This window comes from Notamacropus eugenii, chromosome 4, assembly GCF_028372415.1.
Source record: "Notamacropus eugenii isolate mMacEug1 chromosome 4, mMacEug1.pri_v2, whole genome shotgun sequence".
In the NCBI taxonomy this organism is placed as follows: domain Eukaryota; kingdom Metazoa; phylum Chordata; class Mammalia; order Diprotodontia; family Macropodidae; genus Notamacropus; species Notamacropus eugenii.
Window position 1 is genome coordinate 322,922,492 of NC_092875.1, and position 21,206 is coordinate 322,943,697.

Sequence of the window (21,206 nt, forward strand, 5' to 3'; positions counted from 1 at the left end):
AAATGCCTATCTTGTTTAGTGTTTGTTAGGTTCAGGATTTAAAGATTAATATCTTCTGGCATCTATAATTTCATCAGTGTTAGTACTTCTACCACCAAAAGAGTTTGTGATCTCTTCATGGTTTAGTTCTTTGAGATTTCTTGTGACTGAGAATTTCATCACTCTGACATCAACCTGATGATGAGCCTCTTCTGCTTAGGTTGGTCCTCATCAACAGTTAAACAATCCATCCCCAGTCTCAGAGTCAACATCTTTCCAACTTGATAGAACCTGTTAGAACTTAATCTCCATTAGGATAACCTTCAAGAGCACCAGGTCAAGAGCACAATGTGGCATTGAAGTAGGAATTCAGTAAAGGATTTCTATAGTTTTACAGCAAACTTTTTTGAAGGTAATAAAATCTGTCTACAGACCTTTTTCTGACTAACTGCTGTCTAGCCATGCTTCCCTTCATTTTGTACTTGGGAAGTTGATTTTTTAAAATCTAAATGTAAGACTTTACCTTTTCCCCCTTCTATTTTATCTTACTAGATTTGGCTCACTTGTTCTTACCTGATCTATTCGGATACCTCTTTAGATCTTGATTTTGTCATTCAGTGTGTTACAGAAAAGAAAACCACTACACATAAAGCTAAAATAATGGACACAGTTCTTAAGAATAGTACAAGAGACATCCTACCACATCTTCTTTTTTCCTTCCTTTGGAAACCTATGCCTTAGGATGAAAGGAGAGTTTTTTGGCCAAAGACAAGAGAAGTCTTATCTCTGCCCATCAGATCATACCATGAAGACAATTGCCTTAAGCAAATTAACCTGCCTGTGCCTCTTAAAGTCTCAATTTCCTCATCTGTAGAATGGAGATAATAAAACTTGTCCTCCCTACCACATCAGGCTATTGTAAAGATATAATGAGATGACGTATGTGAAAGTACTTTGCAAACCATAAAGCCCCATGTAATAAGTTATTGTTGCTATTGTTTTTATTTTATTTACAGATAAGGCTCATGCTGCCAGCACACATCCAAGTTCTGGAGTCAAGCCACCCACTCATACATAAAAAAGAAAATCAGTCTGAAGAGTCAGACTCATGTTATAAGGAATTATTTCCATGACTAGCAACTTTACTTTCTTCTCTCTTTTCTCCTATCATTCTCCCCAAGTCTGTGTAGCACTCCTTCCTTCTTTTTCTACTCTGTATTTCCATCCAGATTTCCAGACTCCATTTGTGTTCCTCCTGGTCCCAACAAGAAGCAATCAGTAAGAGTAAGTCTTACTACTTTTGTAAGGGGTAAAGCACAATGATCAATATGCCCATTTTATATATGGGAAAATGAACTAACTAATTTCTATTCTAGGGTTCTATATGCTATACTAGACTTCCTCTTTGTCCTCATCCTTACTTTTACCTCCATTCAGGTTGCTCTCTTGACCTAGCATGCCTCCCTCCATCAGCTCATCCAAATTGTGCTCATCTTTCAAAGCCTAATTCAAGTTACAATGCCATCGAGAAGTCTTCCTTGACTTCCCTTGACAGTTTTCACTGATGTTCCTCTCCCTTGTATGTGCCTGTCCCTCACCATCCTCTCCTACCATCACCTATTCAAAAATTGATTCATGTAGAACTGATGCTGAGTGAAGTAAGCAGAACTAGGAGAACATTGTACTCAGTAACAGCAACACTGTGAGATGACTAACTTTGATAGACTTAGCTATTCCAAGCAAGACACTGATCTAAGACAATTCTAAAAGACTCATGTTGGAAAATGCTGTCCACATTCAGAGAAAGAACTATGGAGTCTGAATGCAGATTGAAGTATGCTCTTTTTTTTCCTTCTCATGGTTTTTCCCTGATTCTTTTTTCACAACTAAAATGAAAATATGTTTAATATGATTGTACCTGTACTGCCTATATCAGATTGCTTCCTATCTTGAGAAAGGGGAAAGGAAGGGAGGGAAAAAAATTGTATCTCACAATCTTATAAAAGTGAATGCTGAAAACCAAAAAATAAATAAATAAATGTCTCATGTATCCCTTGACAAGGATCAAAGGATTTTAAGTCAAAAGAAACTTTGACCATATTATTTAACCCCTTCAAAGGAGGAAATAGAGATCTTAGGAAGTTAAATGACTTTCCTAAGACCGCACAGATAGCACATAGGGGAGCCAAGATTTCAAGCAAGGTCCCTTAACTCCAAATTCAGGGTTCTTTGTAATGTCACACACTTAGCGTTGGAAGGAAGGGGAACTTAGAGGCCGTCTTAGAGGCTGTCTAGTCCTTCCCCCTCATTCTACTTCACCTACTTGCCTTGTTTCCTCCACAGGGGCCTAGCACACAACAGGCGCTCAGTGCCTAATTTTTTACAGGGGTGGTGGCTAAAATCTCTTCCCAATGCACACATTTTGGCTGCAGAGCTAAGCTATCTTTGAAAACAAGCCTACCCACTATTATTTCCTTCAGTGGCGCTTGGCTTTGAACTATTTTCTTGCCCATCTTGTGCAGGATACACTATAACAGTTTTTGGCAGAGAGTACTAGAACTTAACATTCCCCCACTCACCCACCCACCAAGTTACCCTCTCATAACTTTGCCAAACTTTGGACTACAGTGGACCTGGAGGGGCCTCCTCACTAAAACAGGTCTCCTGGAGAGAATTCCTAGGATGTGAAATCTCTAAGACCCCAAGTATTCATTATGCAGGAGAAGATGGCTCTGTTTTCCTTAATCTTTATTAACTCAGCACAGAGAGATATAAAGGGATGGACCAGCATTCCAGTCATTTCATCACTGGAGGAACTAATAAAAATGCCAGCATATCCATAAACGTCCACAGAGATAAGGCAACCTTCTCTGATGTCCCTGCAATGAAGTTCCATCCTGGGAAAGGAGCAGTTTGCTCAACTTGTAGCAGATCAAAATCAATCAGAAAACTTCCCAAGTTGCCGAACTCCCACCTGATGGCTTCCTAGATGTGAAAAGAGGAGAAGTCCAGGATACTGGATACTGATGGCAGCTTAAAAATTCCTCCTTAGTAGCCATACTGGGATGACTCAGAGCACTCAAGTGACAAAGAAGATGTGCCCCACATTCATAAACACTCATACCAATATTGTATTGACTATATAACCAGGTCCAGCCGGTTTAGGGGGAAAAGAACCAAAAACTAGTTTCTCTTTTAAATTTGCCTAAAATATTTACACCTCTTGACCCAGAGATTCTACTGCTAGTCAGAGTACTCTTTTTTTGCTAAGATCTTTAAAGATAGACTGAAATAAGAAGCTGGGCATATGACTATATGTCAAAACCACATTGGCTTTGCAAGTGACATTTATTGCATAAAAAGCAAACATTTATTGGACACTTTGCTAAGCATATACCTAGGAGTACGTTGGTAAATGTTTAACAATCAGATCTACATGAAAAACACTTTTAAATTTAACCTTCATTATTAAAATTTTCTCCATTACTTTCCTAAGTTTAGATCAGGGATGGGGAACTTGCCTCAGGTTTCTCATTTCTGGATAAGTAAAATCAAGCCCTGATTTGTAACTTTTGATGATTTCTGAAATGTATATGCTCACTCTGAAAATTTAACAATCAGTTCTCACTAGTTGGCACACACACCTGCATATTCCCTGAGAAGTGCATGGACAAAAAGAAAGACTTTATATGCAGCAAAGTATTTATAATAGCAGCTCATTATAATAGTAAAGAATTGGAAACAAAGTAGATGCTTATCAGTTGGAGAATGACTAAATAAATTGTGGTACCTGAATATTGCTGTGCTGCAAGAAACAAAAAGAGTTCATGGAAGGATGGGAAGAATTACATAAACTTACATAAAGTAAAGGAGGTAGCTAGATTGCTCAGTGGATAGAGCACTATACCTGGAATAAGGAAGACCTGAGTTCATGTTGACACTCAGACACTAGCTGTGTGACTCTGGGCAAGCCACTTAACCTCTGTTTGCTTTAATCCAGTGGAGAAGAAAATGGCAAACCATTCCAATTTTTTGCCAGGAAAACCCCATGGATAGTATGGCCCACAGGACCACAAAGAGTCAGACACGACTGAATGACTACACCACAACACCACACAAAGTAAAGTCAGCAAACTGCATACAATGATCACAACATAAAAGCACAAAGCAAAAACAAATTCATCAAAACTGGACGCCCCCAGATTAAAAAGATCAATCTTGGCCTCAGAGAAGAGACAGAAAAAAACACCTCACCTTGCTTCTTTGCTGGGGTGGGCAACTATGGGTGAGAAACACAGACTTTTTTTTGATTTGTTGGTCATTTTTTGGACTACTTTTTTTTTTAGTTTTTTTTTAATCTTTGTTATTCTTTGGATTAATGGATGACTTTCTGGGAGAGGAAGTGGGTAAGAGGTACTTAGAGAAATGTAGATAACACAAAAGATGTCAATAAAAGTGTATTTTCATTAAAAATATTAACATTTTCATGAAAATTAAAAGGTGATATGGACAACATTCCCTCAAGACCCATAGTAAAGTGAAATATTCTGCCTGGAAGACATGAGAGTGTATTTTAAAAGACTTCTCTAATTTCAACGCATTTTTAAAAGTATAGCATTTACAACTGGGAGAGACCTTCCTAAGGCTCAGTGAAATAATATGACTTGCCCCACACAGCAACTAAGTGTCAGAGCTCAATACAAACAAACAAACAAACAAACCAAAAAAGCCCTGTCCAAGTCATGTTTGAGGATTCGGTCCTGGGGACATTTTTTTTAAAGGAAGGACGGGAATGAGTTAGAGAATCTCCAGAAAAGAACAATTAGAAATAATCATGCTTAAGCAAAGTTTAAAGTTGGAAGGGACAGAGAACAGAGACACTAAAATGTAAAGGTGAAGTCTCTTCAGAGGTAAATGAAGCATTCCACACACTGGAAGAGGTTTGAAGTTTGAATAGCTCAACTGCAAATGCTAAGACTATAAAAAAGACAGTAAACCTACCCCTGCCCTAAAACCTTTACCCTTCTTTCCCCCTCCACCACCTGCAGGTTATACCTCAACAGAAATATGGGAAATGGAATAGGTCGGTCACCTTAAGAAAGGAAAGGGTTCTTTACTTTCTCTGAACCAGGAAGAATCATCATATAGAAAGGGCTGGACCTCTCCTATCTCCATGCTAGGAAATGAAAACCTCAGAACTAAGGCCCTGAAGGAGTCAACCATGAGAGGCTTCCACCAATCCCTAAATTAAGACTCTGACCTTTATTAATGAACACAGTGGCACTACAAATGAAAAGAGCCCACTAATGCCCAGATTATAAACTACGTACTAACTGTATGACCCAGGGCAGGTCATTTATCCTAGTTTGCCTCAGTTTCCTCATCTGTAAAATGAGATAGAGAAGGAAAAAGCAAAGGACTCCACTGCCTTTGACAAGAAAGCCTCAAATGGGGTCACAAAGAGATGGACGTGACTAAAACAAATGAACAACCAAAAATGTCCAGATAAACTGGGATTTGGAGATGGTGGACACTGCAGCTGCACCATCAAAGCCCAGGGAATCTAATGAATTGACCCACCCTGAAGAGACAGCAGCTTGGGAAAACCAAGTCCCATGACTGGCCCCAGCCTATTGGCAGTTATGCCTGGCACTTGAGCAACCTGTTAGGTCAAATCTAGTAGCAGCCACGCACAGTAAAGATCCAGAGCAGCAGATAAGCAATGTGCTTGACTAAGCCCATCAGTGGGTCAAGCCATGTACCAGACACCACGCCCTGGAAAGAGCAAACTCAGCTGAAATATCACGTCCTCTGAGGAGTCAAACCAGATAAATAGTGGAACAACTTGACTGTCACCTACATCACTCCCTGAGAATGCTCCAAAGAGGAAAGGAATATAAGAACATTGAGGCCCTGCCATTCCAGAGTTGTGAGCTGCCTTGGACACCTGTGTTCCCCATCTATGTTCCTCACTACAATTGCACTCTACATTTGTGAACACACCTTCCTTCACCCTGGTCTAGAGTGGAAGCAAAGTGTCCCCCAGGTTGGGGGAGGGAGGGTGGTAGAGAAATGCTTTGGAATTACTGTGCTTGTTAGGCATTTGAGTAAATATCTTTTATAAAAGCTCATTGAATTTCCTGGATGATTGTTAATATGAAGCCCATCCACCAATGTGGGCTCACTTTCAAATCCAAAACAAGATTTACCCACTAGAAGCCAAGACAGCAGTTGCTCCTCTGGGGATCCAATGGATCAGTACAAATGCAAACTGGGGGAGTGAGCCCAGAGTGGGTGCTACAACACAGTGAAGAAACATACAATGAAGTCCATACTACATGAGAATCTGTTGAAGGAATTGAGAATATTTTAACCTAGAAAAAGAGGCTTATAGGAGACATGATAACTGTCTTAAAGTATTTCAAGAGTTTTTTTGGGAAAGGAATTAGACTCATCTTGCTTGGTTCCAGAGGACAGAATTAGAAGTAATATTGAAAGTTAGAAATGCATTTAAGCTCTATACCTGAAAAGGCTACCTAAAAATTAGAGCTATCCAAAAGGAGAAAGGGCTACCTTTGGAGATAGAGGGTTCTCCCTCCCTGTAGATATTCCCCCTGTAGGTGGAGCTAGGTGGTGCAATGGATAGAGCACCAGTGCAGGAGTCATGAGGACCTGAGTTCAAATATCACCTCAGACACTTGACACTCACTAACTATGCGATCTTGGGCAAGTCACTTAACCTCAATTGCCTCATCCTGGGTCATCTCCAGTCATCCTAATGAATATCTGGTCATTGGATTCAGATGGTTCTGGAGTAGAAGTGAGGCTGGTGATCTGCACAGACTTCCCTCACTCAAAACAAAGTCAAGTGTAACTCATGTCATCATTTTTCTGATGGCATGGCAATGAAGGACGAACACACTAGGTCTTCAGGCAGACTTCGTGACCACTTGTCAGCAAAAAATGTAAATTAACAAACATTTATTAAACACCTACTATGTACCAGGCACTGTGCTAAGTCCTGGGGATGCAAACAGAGGTAAAAGATAATCCTTGCCCCCAAGAAGCTCACAACTAAGGAGACACCATGCACACAAATATTTACAAATAAGCTATGTGCAGAATAAATAGGAAATAATTGACAGAGGAAAGGCACTAGAATTAATTCTCTGAGTGTGAGTTCCTTCCTAGAAGGCAAAGACCACACTATCTTTAATTTTTGTATCTCCAGGCTTTATACAATATTGTGTACATAGCACAGCTCTGGTGATTAATAAATTTGTTTAACTGAATGGAAGATAATTGAAGTGAATTGATAGCTATGATTTGAGATAAGCATGATTTGAGAGGTCATGGGAAGGCTATCTCCTGCCTAGGTGTCACACTGCCCTAAATTCCTTCAAGAAAGAGTCCTGCTCTCAAAATAGTTCTCTTTCAAAATATAATTGCTTCTGAGAGGAATAAACACATTAGACTCTAACACCTTAGTGCAAATCAATTTAAGGGACAACCCCAAGAAGAGACTGTTGAAAAGACAAGCCCAGGAAAATAAATATGATAGAGTCAAGCCCAGATTTCACAACCGTGTGTGGGTGACCCAATATGGACACTCCCAGAATGTATCATCTCAGGGTCTGTTCCTGCCATTCTGACAGCAGAGATCAAAAAGAGACAAAGAAGAGTTTCCTTGCCATGGGGAGCTCCCTTACTGGCTAGGGCCTTATTGAACATGAAAGTTCAAGAACAAGCTCTTGGGTTTGTCCATCCAAGTCTTAGTATTGACAACAAACCATGCTTATCATCCCTGTTCATGGACCTTTTTGGTTAAGCAGGACTTCCGCCACATATCCTGGCAAACATTTGTTTTCCCTGAGAATCAGAGAAGTAGTGGGAGGCTGGACATGCTTGGGTGGGTCCATACCTTCAGTTTCATCATCTGTAAAATGGTCATCATCATACAAGGGTGCTGTGAGACTCAAACAAGATAATAAATAAGATTTGCAAATCTTGACACATTATATAAACGTTAGTTTGATTGTTATTATTAGGATCTGGACCTGGAATGTCATTAGTGTAGTAAACTCCCAGGTGAGAAAATTTCCTCTACCCAATTTGACACTGAGAGGTTAGGGGACTTGCCCAGGGTCACACAAGCAGTATGTGTTACAGGTAGGACTTGAACCCAGGTCTTCCTGACTTCAAGTCCAGCTTCCCTTCCATTATAACATTCTACCTTATATAGGCATGTCTCAGAGATACTATGAGTTCAATTCCAGATCACACCCAATAAAGCCACTATGACAATAAAGCAAGTCACATGAATTTTTTGGTTTCCCAATGCATATAAAAGTTATATTTACATTACACTGTAATATATTAAGTGTGCAATGGTATTCTGTCCAAAAAAAAATGTACATACCTTAATTTAAAAATATTTTACTGCTATAAAGTGCTAACCATTACCTGAGCCTTCAGGGAGTCATAATCTTTTAGACCCTACTAAAAGGGTCTTGCCTCGATATTGATAGCTGCTGCCCCATCAGGATGGTGATTACTGACAGTTGAAGTGACTGAAGCAATTTCTTATAACCTGACAATAATGAAGTTTGCCTCATTGATTGACACTTCCTTTGACTTGAAGACTTAGAGGCCACTGAAGGGTTATTTACCGGCCTAATTTCAATATTGTTGCGTCTCAGGGAAGAAGGTTAGTAGGTGGAGCAGTCAGAACACCCAACAACATTTATTGATCAAGTTCACCATCTTATGTGGTGCCCCACAACAATTACAATAGTAACTCCAAAGATCCCTGATCACAGATCACCATAACAGGTGTGATAACCATGAAAAAGTCTGAAATATGAGAATTACCAAAATATGACACAGAGACGCAAGGTGAGTACATACTGTTGGAAAATGGTGCTGGCAGACTTGCTTAACCCAGGGTTGCCACAAATCTTCAATTTGTAAAAATCTCCCGAGGTGTGCCCGTACTCTCATGCTGTAATCAGCAGCATAGCTACTGTTCTCCATTTACTCCCAGAAGATCTCCTTTCCAGTCACTTCCCCACTTTCATGTATGCTATTGACTTCTCTAGATTTCTATGATGTCATCAAGTAGGGAGTTCTAGTATGCCTAATTAATTCTCCCACCAGAATAATGTCAACATTTGGTTGAAGCGCAATAAACAGCTATTATTTCTAATAAGGACACAAATGGTAACAACCATGCTCTCCACAAAAAACCTTTGGACACTCTTTGGAAAAAAGATAATACAAAAACAAGAAGCTTATGTGAGCCAATGATCTTTGTAAGGTCTATCAGGCTTCAGGAGATGCAGGTCCTAATCATTATTTAAGAGCTCCCATTTGTATAGTGCTTTAAGGTTTGCAACGCACTTTACTGAGACTGAGAATGGTGAAGTGATGCCCACAGGCACAGAGCTAGTTTGATGTAGGATTTGAACTCAGATCTTCCAGACTCTTAAGCTTAAAGCTGCATCATCATGCTTATTGATTCAGTTTTTGTACTCAACACCTTTCTACTGTCCTCTGTTGCCTCTCCACTCTACTTAAAGAGCAGGGAGTGGGGGTGGAAATAGTGCAATTATAAATTCCTCCCAAAGCCTTCCTTTATAAAAGGCTCAGATCAGAGCTTTTCAGGTAACTCTCCATTGTCCACCAGCATCTCTGTTTGGTTTCAACTCCAGGGAACATCATACTTCCTGGTTCTGCCCGCATATCCCCTTTTCAACTTCTAGTTGTGTCCTATCTTCCCCATTAGATGGTAAGCTTTTTGAGAGCAGGGATTATCTTTCTTTTTCTTATTTGTAACCCCAGCATTTAGCGCAGTGCCTAGCACATAATAAGTTCTTAATAAATGTTTATTGAATTGAATTGAATCTTAAATCCAGGGCTCTCTCTACTGTTCCACTTACCTATCTGGCAATCCTTGGCCAAGTCATTTGACCTCTTTGGATAACAATTTGAAGCAGGTAGTTGGACAATAGAGCACCAAGCTTGAAGTTTGGAAGATCTGAGTTCATATCTGGCCTCAGACTCGTACTAGCTGTGTGACCCTGGACAAGTCACTTAACCCTGTTTGCCTCAGTTCCCTTACCAGTAAAATGAGTGAGAAGAGGAAATGACAAATCACTCCAGTATCTTTGCCAAGAAATCCCTACATGGGATTACAAAGAGTTGAATGTGACGGCAATGACAACAACAAAATGAAATAATTTACACCCTTTTGATGGGAACGAAAAGGGAAATACAGATGCCCACTACACCTTATCCTTCCTAAAAGGGCAGAGAACACAAGCAGCTAGTAAAGAGTGTAATGTAAAATCGGAGGGGGAATGCTCTATAAAATTCATAATAATTCATTATTATTAAGGTGCTTAACATATGCTTATTGAATGAATGAATGAATATTATTATTACCATTACTGTTCATGACTCACAACCAACCCAAAGGGTCCAGGCTTCAACCTCTAACACAGTATTGTCATCTCCTGGTCCCCTCACCTCCCACACATATATCCATTTCTTTTTCAGGTATTTATTATAAGGGCTAAACTACTGGTTATTGGCTTTTATGTGTATATGTTTTTTTCCAAAGTAATCCAAACCTTCTGTCTGACAAAACTTTAATAACAGGCATGTTACTGAACAGCTGTAAACACAACTGCAAGAAAAATGCTACCTTTGAGATCCTGTTTCTGGGTTCTACAAAGTTCGAAGTGGGAGAAGATCATTGGGAAGAGCCTGAAAACGAGCCACCAATTGGCAATGACAATTGTTTAAAGTGATAGTAAACCTTATCCTTACTGAGTCCAGTTCTCCTTTGAAGAAAGGAAACCAAATCTTTCTAGGATTATGCAAAACTACTCAGCTAGGAGTTCTAGGAGACTAGAACATTGTGGCCAATGGAAGCAAGAATTCCAGATTCCTGGCCCACAAGACACCTGCAGAAACTGGCTTTGGCCACATCCAAGGGACTCTATGTGCCATTCTCAGGCAGAGTCTCCCCCATCCATTGGTCTATAGGATCACGTGGGGAGAAGGCAGCTTTGACTTGGGGGTCCAAGACTTATCTTAGGAAGATTATCAGACTCTGGGGGAGGAGGAAGGCAGAGAAGGTAGACAAAATGTGTTCAGTCTAATTTAACTGACAGCTTAAGTGACCTCCCACAACTCTCAGGTTCTGACACTGCAAAAGCTCCTGCCTCTCCCTCAGGGCAGCTTCCCCTCCTCTTCAGGTGGGTGGTTCTGTTCATATGATATCTATAATTCCTCTTCCGGAAGTTTCTGTAATGCTGGATTTCCCACAGCAAGCCAGCTCAGCTACTTTGGAAATACTGGTGGCCACAAATCTCTCATTCTGGAGCATGAGAGATATGGCTCATTTTAAAATTTTCACTCTTTATGAAAAATTATTTTGAAATGATGCAAAAGAAATAGTTCCTGTAAGAAAGCAGCAGGTTATACAAGTCACCCCACTTTCAATGAACCCAGTGCATTAAAATCTCAATTTACAAAGAGTAAACTAAAGATTCTTTAATTTTCAAAAATTCATAGACTCAGAATGTTAGAGTTTGGAGGAGCTTACAGATCATCTAATGTTAAGAATTCTTAACCTTTTTCTATCAGGTTTCCCTTCGGCAATCTAGTGAAGTGTATGGGCCTTTTTCAGGATGTTTTGTAAAAGCATAAAATAAAATAGACAAAGGAAAAATTTTAAAATATTACAAAAGAAAAAATAATTATGTTGAAATAGTTATCAAATTTTTTTAAAAAAAGACAAGTTCACAGGCTCCAGCTTAAGAACCCCTAAGCTAGTCTAATGATCTTATTTTACTAAAATTAAACTGAAGTCCAGAGAGATGAAATACTTCCATCAGGATTACAGCTAGTTAGTACTGGTAGAATAGAGACCAGACCCCTATTTATATGTCTATTATCAATCCTTATTCATTGGAGAAGAGAGAAGGAAGGACAAAGCAGAAAGTAGAGAAGGAAAGAGGAGAGAGAAAGTAGAGAGAGAATAGAGGAGAGAGGGTCTTAGAGACAGGAAGACCCAGGTTCAATACTGCCTATGATCCCAGTAACCATTTTACGATTATGACCCTCAGTTTCCTGTCTGTCAAATGGAGATAATGCTAGACCTCCTGGAGAAGTGCTACATAAAAATCAACAATCATTTGTTCTTTGAACATCAGCTATTATGGTTTCTTTGAAATCCAGTGTTCATCCTTATTACTGTCAGTGAATATAGTATCTCTGAATAGCACAAATGTTTTGTTCAACTTGCATATTCTTTCATTATTCAAGCCATAGGCTCTTATTTTCCCCAGACAAAGAGGGAGTATAGGGAGGGAGTGCCAAAGATGAAGAAAGGTATTAGCATTATTATTACCTTTATTAAAAGTATTAGAAATATTAAAAATCAATTTCCTCTTTCTTCCTCTTTTTTTCCTCCACAGGAATTTGTAGGATTCTAAGTTAGCACTCTCTATCCAAGTGCAATGTGCCAAGTACTAAAAGCTTCTTTCCACCTCTGTCCCAACCTTTCTTCATCTCCCAGACAAGCCATGGGTTTTAATGTCCATGTGGATAGACATTACACTTTCTTTTCAGCCTATGTTGAGAGAAATTTAAAGGCTAACACCCGAAGATGGAAAGTGTCTCTAATGAATTAGGTAATACTTTGGTCTTGAAGCACCAGCAGTAACCAGTCTTTTATTTCCTTGACTTTCCAGTTAAACCACATCTCCTCCCTTGGCACAAATAGAATTTTCCTTCATTCCTTTCTTTTAAGGCCGCAAAGACACTGATTGCCAACCTAAGTTTTGTACTGACAGTTACCTTAAAGGGTATTATGATACACGTAAAAAATTTAAAAACCTCCAAAACTTAACTTTTAAAAATATAGAATATATGACTTCTGCCAATGTGAAGAAACTATAATTTCCTTTGAAACACTCAAGTATTATGAATTGGTCTAATCATTCTGAAAGCAATTTGGAATTATTCTGAGGAAGCGACTAAAATGCTCATACCCTTTGACGCAGAAATCCCGCTACAGGTACATACCCCAGGGAAGTCAAGGAAAGAAAGAAAAACCCAAAATAAATCAAATCATTTATAGTAACACTTTTTAACAGTAGTAATGAACTGGAAACAAAGTAGATATACATCAACTAGGAAATATCTAAATAAATTTTGCACATAAATGTAATAAAATAAAATTGTGCTGTAGAAAATAATGAAGATGATGAATACAGAGAAGAATGGGAAGACCTATTAGCTTATTCCAAGTAAAGTAAGCAGAACCAAAAAAGCAATGCATAGCCAGGTAAATGGAAACAACAGCACCAAAACAATCAAAACTGAACACTGCACCATTTGAATGAACAAGAGAGCCCAAAGAAATGTTATGAAAAAGCATAGCCCTCTTTGCAGAAATAGGTATGGGTACAGAACTCTAGAGATGTCAGACTTTTCCAATGTAGAGGTAGTTCTGCTGAATTGCTTTTTCACCCTCTTTTTTATTCTTTGTCATAAGGAATGGCTTTCTTAAGGAAGGATACCTTAGGAAATTCAGGTGATGTGAGAACAAAAAAGATGATAATAAAAATTTATTTTGAAAAAAATTTAAGCACTCCAGTTGTAATCATAGAATTATTATCACTTACTGGCCTCTAAGTCATTCTCTCTCATTTTTCAAGGAGTTCAGTTCTTGGTTTAAATTCTTCCTTCCCATCCCAAATCCTGTCCTAAATATGGAATTCAAATCCTATGTCACACATTTACTAACTGTGTGACCCTGGACAAGTTATTTAGCCTTGTTACTTTATCTGTAAAATAAAGAGATTGAATCAGATGACCTTTAAGATCTCTTTTAACTCTAAGGTTATGATCTCGAGATTCTTCACTGATGGGAGGCAATCATTTTATTCCTCCTAGATTAACTATCAAACGCCCAACAGCATCTATCCCACATCTTATAGTCTGATCTCGGCACTCCTCTACACACCAACTCACCAGCATTCATCTCAGCAGAGGACCATGACTTCTACTTGACTGATAAAACCAAATCCATTCACTTTATGCTTCCTCTTCTCCCCATTCCATACCTCATCCTTCCCCATCTATACTCTCTCCCATTCTCTCCCTTTTTTCCAGTCTTTGAAGAAAAGGTAATCATCATAATTGCCTAGGCCAGTGTTCTTGATTCCATTCCCTCTCATCATTTCCTGAAAATTTCCAGGAAAAATCCTCTGCACTCATTGCCTCCATTTTCTCACCTCCCACTCCCTTCTCACACTCTTAGAATCTGGTCTCTGACCCTGTGACTTGACTGAAGCTGCTCTCCATATTGGCTATTTTCAGCTGCTCCCATAGCTTCAACCATCATCTCCATGTAAATGAATCCCAAGTTTAAAGATCTCTGCTGAACCTCAGTCTCATATCACCAACTATCTGCTGGATATCTTCATTAACAGATGCTCTATCAACATCTCAATTCATGTCCAGAACAGAACTCTTATCTATTCCCTGTGACATATGAAAAGTTTGAGAGACATAATTTCTGCATAACTAATCATTTTATTAATTATGGCTTACAAATAATTAATAAAAAGATGGTCATTTGGCTTTCTCTCAGGAACCAAAAGACTCTTCCTGGAGACCTCTCAATGCTTACATACCTCGAAAGAGCAGGTGTTCCCAACAGGTGGCAATCAACTCTGGTTAATAATAAATGAGAGAATATTATAATGAGTAGTCCTATTCTAATAAGGAACTGGGGGATGTGACTTTGATAATGTCAGAAACTGGACCAGGAAAGAATAGTACATCTAACTAGATCAGACAGACTAGAGAAGTAGGAGACAATGTAATTGGTCAGGATCAATAACCACCTATTTGTATCTAATGGTAGCCACCTCTAGGACAGGTAGGGGACTGGGGGGAAGGGGATGGAGGGGAAGGAAGAAAAAAAAAGAAATTCATGATAGCTTTATTATACAAAGTTGTACATAATAGATTTATAGTTTCATGTGCAACCATCTTTTTAATTATACGATGTTATGGAAATTCTTATTTTCATAAATTGAAGATAGAATAATTTTTTTTGAAAACTAGGCATTAGAGGAAAGGCAATTTCAAGGAGCATTATCCATCATGATGAAGAAAAGTGCCAACTATGGTCTCTACAAAGCTTGACTCCAAAAGCCCCCTGAAAGCTACATCTAAGGGGAACTTTATGAGGACTTCAGAGGCAGAAGAGAACTGCTTGTAACCAAGAAGTTGTTTCTTTGTTTACACCATTGTGCTTTGTGCTCATTATCCTCATTGAGTCTGTGTGTATTCAATGTGTCAGTGTGCTCCAGACTTTTTATGCCTACTGCTCTTGCAAGTACCTATTAGCAAGAATCTTTGCTAAAAGACCAAATATCTAACTGATTATTAGTGGGAAGCACACTGGTGGGAGCCTATGAATGACAGTTCTAGAAATCCAGGTACTCAAGATTACTCCCTCAAACTCTAAGCATAGTAGTCAGGTGCCTTCTGAATACCCAGTCTCCCAAAGTGAGTGAGAGTTGGGAAGTAGTTCTGAAGGAAGTTGTTGTATTAGTATTTCAAGAGTCTAGCACACAGCAGGTATTTAATAAATGTTCAATAGAATTGTGATTATAGACTCTTAGATGTGGAAGAGACCTCAGATGCCATCTAACCTAATCCACAAATGAACAAGAAAGCTTTGTATGACATCCCTGACATATGGTCATCCAAACTCTTTTTAAAGACCTTTAATAACTGGTAACTCACCTCGCATTTCACTTTTGGACAGCTCTGACTATTAGCAAGTTTTTCCTTATGCAAGTTGAAGCAGCCTCTTTGCAGTTTCTACCCATTGCCCCTAGTTCTGGGACCAGAAAAACAACTAATCAGTATTACAGATTTCCAAACCTTCTTTTTGCCAATCTAAACATCTCTAGTTCTTCTGCTATCGCCTTGCCACTAGTTCCCTCACCATCTTATTGATCTCCCCTGCATGCTCTTGAGTTTTCCATTGTCATTCCTAAAATTCAGCACTCAAAACTAAAAATAGCTCTCCTGATGCACTCTGATCAGAGCAGTAGAACTATAACCTCCCTTGTTCAAGACACTGTGTTGTCATTAATATAACCAGCACTTGCAATGAGTTAGCATGACATGGATAGTGGACTGCCCTTAGCATCAGGAAGTCCCAAAGATAAGAGCTGCCCTCATTATATACTAGCTAGGTGACTATGAGCAAGTCACTTAACTTCTCAGTGTCCCAGCAGTTACTTAACAAATGTTGATCTACAACAAATGAGAAATCATAGCTATGGACCACTTCCCTCTCATCCCCCCCGCCCCCCAAAAAAAACTGCATTAGTCTTTTTGGCTGCCATGTCTCACCATTGAGTCATTGAGGAAAAGAATCCAGCTATTTTTCATTTGAATATATTGTCCAGCCACATGTTTCCAATCTTGTACTAGTTGATATTCTGAACCCAAGTGTTCCCCTAATAAATTTCATTTTATTAGATTTGACCTCTCCTTTCATCCTTTCAAGATCTTTTTGGATTCTAGTGTGTTCGCTATCCCTTCTAGATTTGTTTCACTTAATTTTAAAATGTTTTAAAAGAGAAAGTAAGTTATAACCCCTTTAATAAAGAATTTGTGTCAGCAGAAAGTCAAGTAACAAAATACTTTATTTTGTAAAGAAGGAACTCAAAGTAAGCAAAAATTTGAAAAGAAGCAGGTTTCAAAGAAAGGGGACTTAGCACTATCATGGATAAGCTGGCTAGATGGCTAATGTGGATATGTATGTTTTGCACAACTGTAATGTATAATAACTGTCATATTTCTTGCCTTCTTGGTGGGTGGAGGAAGAAGTTGAGAGAGGGAGAGAATATGGAATTGAAAAAAAAAATAAAAGCTAAATTTAAAACAAAAAAAGATAAAATAAAGCAACTTTTTTTCCTGAATGAGAAAGAACAACCATTCAATTCAATACACAAATGTATTAAAACCCAAATGAATACAAAGCACCATGCTATATGTTGGAGGGTGGGGAGATTCAAACTTTGGATAAGACATATGCCCTACTCTCTTAGAAATTATCATTTATTGGGGGATATGATACATACATACCATAATACACAAGATCATGGGATCAAAACTTTAGAGCTGAAAGGTCTTTGGAAGTGTCCAAGTCCAGCCCTTTCAAATAATTTCAAATAAGAAAGGCCTCCAGTACACTGAGTGAACTCTATGACAAAATGTATATGAGGACATGAACAAGAATGACATAGATACTCATGAATGGATTTTGATCTGCATATTTGGAGGGAATTTCCAAATTGATAAACATCCATTTGAGCATTTTAATAAGTTCAGGTAAACCTTATGTGAGGCTTAAAAGGGAAAAGGTTATTGCCACCTGGTGAGGAGGATTATTGAGGATTTGGGGGAGGAAGTGGTATTAGGAAGCTTTAATGATGGAGATTACATCAGAAGATGGAGCGAATGGGAAAATTGCATGCTGGATAGAAAACATAAGGCCTACATGGGAGACAGTAAGTAATTATAACTGAGTAGCCAAGAAAGGTGAGGAAAGAGAAAAAGAGAAGGTCAAGCTTTCTAAATGAAAGATCATGTAAATGGCAGTGCCTCTGACTGGAATAGTGAAGTCAAAAGAAAGAACACATGTTGGGAAAGGAAATAAATTTGGGTTTAGATACCCAATTAAGTCCTGATTAGTGTGAATAATGAATTCCAGAAAATGGTTGAATTATTTAAAGTCCCACTACTTGAAGTTATAAGTAAATGTAATGTATGGTCATTGGTTCCAGCCCAGTGGAAATATGCAATGAAAATTGCTTTTTAAAATTTGCATCTGTTTATTAATGTAATATAATAAAAAAGAATTTCTGACACAAATTATTACACAGTAAAAATTATAGAAAACAAAATTTGTAAAAATTTGGACAGTTCTGAGGACCTTTCAGCTCTAAAGTTTTGACCCCATGATTTTGTGTATTATGGTATGTGTGTATCACATCCCCCAATAAATGATAATTTCTATGAGAACAGGGGATATGCCTTATTTAAATTTTTTACTAACTATTGTACCTGAATCTTAGCCTACATAAATGATATGATGAAAATGTCATCAATGTCATTAACATCTTTTAGCAGCATAGCTTAAACAGTCTTTTTTAAATCTTCACGTATACTTTGGTGGCTACAAAAAGATGTATCTTCATCTCAGCAAATCTGCATGCTCACATTCTCACAAAATGAACCTGGATGACCTAGGGCATTAGCTAAAATTGGTCATGTTTTAAACCCAGTATTGTTGTCCTTGGGATATTTTTCCAACATCTGGGCTAAAATAACTTGAAAACCAGACTGAAAACAACTTTAGTCAACCATACTTTCTTGTTTGACTGCCAAAGAACAGGAGAAGATTGATGGCTGTAGCAACTCAGAGCTCATGAATATTTACAGGCTGAGAAAGAAGCATTGAGGCAGTTAGATGGCTCAGTGGGGAGAGTGCTGGACCTGCGGTCAGAAAGATCCAAAGATTCAAATTCTACCTCAGCCACATATTACAAGCTGTATGACCCTGGGCAAATCACTTTGCTCTACTCCACTGAACAATGAAATGGCAAACCACTCTAGTATCTTTGCCCACAATAGTATTGAGGTGCAATGGCCCATGGGGTCACAAAGAGTTAGACACAACTGAACAAAAAGAAGCATTGGTTTTTATTTAAAATTCCCTCCACACTTCCTCTCAATGAAAGTATTGGTCAATCCATAGATTCTTTAAATCCTAGTTGTGTGTTTTTTTCCTTAGGAATGTAAGTTCTAGAAGACATCTTTTCCCAAAATAAGTCTACTTCATCCCCATTAAAAATTTCTTAAATTTTTTTCTTCAAAACATCAGGACATTAAGCTGCCGTACCCACATCTGCACTGGTCATCGCTTCTGCCACCTCTCCAGTAGTCTGTGCAATTGAATTTGGTGTTTAAGGAAACAAACCAACACTTGAAATAAAAGTTTCTTCACTGTATACTTCATTTCCATTTTCTTTCACTTTCTTAAATAAACTTGAAATTTTTATCCTCATGCCTGCTCTGCTAAGAGGAATGTATTTAGGATTGCAATTTCAATGTATGCTGTTAAAAAGACATTCCATTTCTATCATTGTAATGCACTTGTATTCCTTGTAGTTTCCAAACCTCCCAAGACTGATGAGACTTCACCTTTGTCTCTTATTCAGCCTGCATGTTTTTTTTATTCCATACAATGAATTCAGATATTCCAACATCTCCTATTTTAGAGTTTGTTATGACCACATTCATGTTATTCAATTATATCAAATTTTTGTTCTAATGTAATAAGAAGCCTTTTCTTTTAGGGTCTGGTAGTGTTTCCATCTGAAATGTTCTTCCTTTTGTCCATTTTCTTAGGGCTCTTTTAAAAAAATTAAACTTTTAATTGTGTTAATTTGATAATATTATACACAGTAGCACAACACATCCACACAAGAAAATGGGCAAGAACAGACTGACACCACAATATGTTAAAACCCTCAACTAACTTGCATGTCTCATTCCATAAATTCAAATCTGGTTCCCCTTATATGTGACCTGATATAACAATTTGCCCTAAATCAAAATTTTTCAAAGTTATATTAATCTCAGCCTAGCTATATATTGAGTTCAAAGTGCCAATAAAATATCTAGATTGAGGTCTTGTGATTTTTGTTCAGGCCAATACTTAGCAGTTTTCTTGGCAAAAATACTGGAGTAGTTTGCCATTTCCTTTTCCAATGGATTAAGGCAAACAGGGTTAAGTAATTTAGCCAGGGTCACACAGCTAGTAGGTGTCTGATCTGGATTTCAACCCAGGTCTTCCTGACTCCAGGCCCAGCAATTTAGCCACTGAGCCATCTAGTTACCTTGGAGATCCTATATACAGTTATCCATCCACATCAATGGGGTTAGGAGCACAGAGCCCATCAATCTGGAAAATTTATGTATAAATTTTTGGTATTCCCTTCATATCAGAGAAGACAGAATTATTATGACAGTAAGAGATAAAATAAAGTTGATATTATACAATATATATTATGTGTATATTTATGCATTTCTGAGTTTCTAGATTTTTTCTATGTAATATACTAGTCTTTGTATTTCATTTGAAACTTTCTCAAAACTCCCCAAAAATTCCTTTTTAATTTCTTATGTTGATCCCCAATATGGTGAAACCATGGGAAGTCACAATATAGAAGAAATAACTGTAGTTTAAGCTATAGGAAGGAAGGAGATTGCCAAGACGAAATAGAGGGGCAGAATGAGACGTACATTTTCACACACACACACAAGACGTGATGTGAAATATGTGTAGATGTATGCACATTTAACTATAGTTATTGTTACAAGAGAATGCCTGGCCATATAGAAGGGAAGAATCCCAGAAAGTTCAGAAGAAGATGCAAACAAACAGGTCCATGCTGTATTTCTACGTATGCATAAAAACCCCCACAAGCCCACACAATATTCATTTTCATATACAATTCTCTTCTCTGTTCTTTGCATAAGTTGATGTTTATCAGGTTTATTTTTTTAAAAAGAAAGAAAATTTAATTTAGAAAAATAAGAAAAAGGCATTGAGAGTGTATGGGGATCATAATGACTGGAAATTGGTTCAAGCAAAACTGCTGTCCTACACAGAAGGAACAAGAAGATTGAATTGGGTGGGAAGGGGGAGGGGAATCGTCTTAGTTCCAGGGGTACCTTAGGCGCTAGGGCAGATCTGAGAGTAGTGTCGAAGCAGGAGATTTAGAACAACATGAAGGCCCTGGAGAGCTTGGGAAAGAGGCAGTGGAAAGTGGTGAGGCTTGACAAAAGGGACATCCGAGAGGGCCCAAAGAAAATTATATTTCAAGATCTTGGCTCAGGACAAAACAAAACTGTAAAAAAAAGGGCAGGGGACAGGGGAGTAATATCCCTGAGTTTAAGGGCCTTCTTCAGAAGACATTCTCCCTCATTAGGTTACTTTCAGTGTCCAAAAACCTTGTATCCTTATGTCTAACGTAAGTTAACCATTGGGTAAATGCAAGCCTTTCGTCCTTCAGAGAAAGTACCTTATTTCAGGGAATAATCATCATACTGTT

The 21,206-nt window shown here is 38.3% G+C and overlaps 1 protein-coding gene across 2 annotated transcripts in view; it reads right to left on the bottom strand.

Moving 5' to 3' along the window:
• The window catches only part of LIPG (lipase G, endothelial type), a 116,208-nt gene that overhangs the window by 58,458 nt on the left and 36,544 nt on the right, over positions 1 to 21,206 (bottom strand). The gene's annotated exons all lie outside the window — the stretch shown is intronic.